At 35.5% G+C, this 3,221-nt stretch overlaps 1 long non-coding RNA gene across 1 annotated transcript; it reads left to right on the plus strand.

Moving 5' to 3' along the window:
• Positions 1-210: 210 nt before the first annotated feature.
• Positions 211-2,780, plus strand: LOC25499136 (uncharacterized). Its single transcript, XR_003006897.2, has 3 exons — positions 211-365; positions 505-2,355; positions 2,440-2,780. It is a non-coding gene; the product is annotated as an uncharacterized lncRNA (long non-coding RNA).
• The last annotated feature ends 441 nt before the right edge of the window (positions 2,781-3,221 follow it).

Below are 3,221 nucleotides of genomic sequence, written 5' to 3' on the forward strand. Positions count from 1 at the left end.
ATGTCAGATCTCTAGTCCAGTCAATAAAACAATAAATAAAAAACAAAGGTAGTATAAGTATTAGATATTTTACGGCTGTCATTAAGGGCAAAATGGTGATAAAGTCATGAACTCACTCACGTCACGATGCGCCCGTTACTCGGTCACGTTCGTAAATATCCTAAAAAGAAGACCTATTTTCGTAAACATTTTTACAATATATTTATTTCACTCACACACTCTTTTCTCAGATCCCTTCTTCCAACCCTCACCTTCTCCTCTTTTTCTTTTTCATTTTCATTTTCATTTTCTATAACATAGCAGTTAACACACAAACCTCAAACAATAACCACCTCACAAACGTTGTCTGTCCTCTTCACGTATCGGTAATTTTTCACTCTTTTACTTTTTCACACAAACCTACTACTTCGATTTCTTATTTTTCATTTTCAAATGTTTCATACTTTGATTATTTATTTCTTGTTCTATTTATCAATTTTCGGAGATTTTGTTTTTTTGTCGCAGGTTTCATTTTATTTCTGAGTAGATCTGGTTGATCTAATCAACCACTTTCTAGAAGCTACGTGTTAACTGTTTAATTTGGGTTAGTAACACTGTAACAACATCCTATCCTATCCTTATAAGGTTATTGTTTTGTCACTAAATTCTGATTTCTGAAACCTTAAACTTGGATCTATACTTTTGAGTTGTGTTTCTCACTTTGTTGTTATTGAAAATGGTAACACTTGTTGTGCCACAGCATAGGAACCAATCACAAGAACATGCTAGATTTGGTTCTTCACCTTCTAAACAATTTAGGGGAATCAATTGTAGAACTTTTCAAACTGGATATGGTATTTTACCAACCCCTTTCAAATCAACCACCTCACCTTCACCCGATAACAAGTCAAAAATACCGAAAACAACTCCGGTATCAAAACATGATAACAAAAGACAGACCAAAGTTGAACCAAACAGTGCCCCGGTTGCAATCAAAGACAAAGGTTGCAGAAAGGACAGAATTTTTGTTGACCCTAATGGTAGTTTTTCACTTTCTGAACTTTGGGCTGGACCAACTTATTCAAATTCACCACCGCCGAGTTCTTTGCCTATTCCAAAATTTTCTGTTAGACCTAAGAGGACTGTGTCTCTTGAGCTTCCTGTTTCTGATTTGCCTGAGATTGAAATGCGCAAAATTGCTAACTCTGCGCCTTGTTCCCCTCGTGGGGAGGATTCCCCTTTTGCTAGAGATTTCCTTGTTAAGGATGATTCTGCGACTAAGACTTTGTGTCGCATTCTCAATCTTAACTTGGATGATGAATGAATGAGGCTCGAATGAGCTAATAGTTACTGTAAATAAGTCTTTTTTTATTTAATGAAGTTGGGTTGATGTTAGTTTCGCCTGTGTATATAGAGTGGTCGAATAAAATTTATTGTATGAGTCCGGTTGGTACAGTTTGTGTAGCTTTCAGTAGTGGTGTGGTGCCCTTGGTAATGATGATTAGTGGCTGTGGTTGGTTGACATTCTCCAGATTTTGGAAATTTGATCAGGGTTGAATGTAGAAAAAGGGTAAATGGGTGTATATGTAAGGCTCTTTTGGTAGAAGGTTTTGGTTGGTGACTTAGTTGACATGGATGGAAGCTGCAGGGAACATGGTATGGAGGCAGCAGAGATGATGGTGATAGGTGGGAGTGGTTTGATGATGGAATAGACTTGGTTGACTATACTTTATTACATTTGGCTCGAAAAAAGGTTACTGGTTAATATTCAAGATGAGTCCTGAATTCATGATATACATTGTTCACAGCATCATTTCTTCACAGAATGGTTAACTTAATTTAATCTGATTAAGGATTTAGGCCTCTTGATTTAGTACATACTTTAGGTTGTATCTAATCTTGATCTTACAAATACACTTTAGAGATCAATCCTTTGGTCCTTTATCCCCCCTCAAATTTTCTTTTCTTATCATCTTCTTTTATCTTATATACTCTTCTAGTCTTCTAGATGACCACTGTTTACAAGTTAGTAGTTACTTACTACCGTTCTTTCCAGTCCTCTTTCTCTCTCCTAGCTCTCCTTTGTTTCTCCCTCTTCAGCTTTCATTTCTTAGTCGCCCTTTGTGAGGGCAAAGTCCCTTACCATCTTTTCTGTTTTTTACAAAGAAAAGATGGAAGGGTTTTGGTTCTTTAATCTTTTGTAGCTGAATGCTTTAGTTCTGTAAGTTAAATCCTTGTCACAACATATGTTACTTACTATACCCTAAATCCCGTATATTTCCCATTTCCGCCTATTGGTTAGAGCTTCTTTATGTTGTTGTCTTCACCTGACTTATCCTCCATGGAGAGTGTTGACTATTCTTCGCCTAAACAAAGGTAAGATCTTATTTTATAATAATCCTTTTGTACTACTTTCATGCATCAACTGCTGTTACTGATAACTGTTTTGCTGTGTATCAGGGAGGTGTTACTGCACTGATGCTGTCATCTTCTACATAGCTGGTTCAACTAAAAGTTTGTCTTTGTCCGTGAAGTGTCTCCTCGTATTTCGTAAACTTTGCTGTGTTTCTTTCTTTGTGCTGTCGTAACTAGTGGAACTTGCTTGATCTGCTGAGATAATAGTTTAATGACTATGATCTACTTTTTTCTCTTTTCTAATATAGGATTGCTGTGTAAGCTATGATACTATTTAATGTTTTTAATCTTATGTGAACGTATGGTTTGTTCTTGAACTGAAATCTGATTCTCTCAGTATTTCGTTGAAACTTGGTCAATGAAATGTTTTCAATAATGTTGCTCCATTTTGAAGTCTTGGGTAAGTATTGGTGTATCTTTGATAAAAGCCCAAGCAAACATGAATTCACTAATACTGTGTTCTACAGGTACACAACAGTCTTTGTGATTGTTATTTGGTTTCTCAACCTACTGAGAGAGATGATAGTGTTTTGGTCCTGGAAGAGATTTTTGCATTGTTTCAGAAAAAAAAATGTTTCTTTTTTGTTACCTCCACCTTAAAACAATTTTATAGACAAGGATATATTTGAATGCTTCCCCTATCATTTCTAGTCTTTTGATAATCGATAATTTTATTCCTTTGTGAGCTTTTTAGAGTTTTGCGGCTCATCTTTTACTTTTGTTTTTTTACTTTTATATACTTTTCATTCCCATGTGCCATCTTAAAGGTTAAAGATTGCATATTTTACTTCACGATCTTAATCATTTGTGTGCACAGTTGTATGTTA

This window comes from Medicago truncatula, chromosome 7 (assembly GCF_003473485.1).
Source record: "Medicago truncatula cultivar Jemalong A17 chromosome 7, MtrunA17r5.0-ANR, whole genome shotgun sequence".
Taxonomy (NCBI): domain Eukaryota; kingdom Viridiplantae; phylum Streptophyta; class Magnoliopsida; order Fabales; family Fabaceae; genus Medicago; species Medicago truncatula.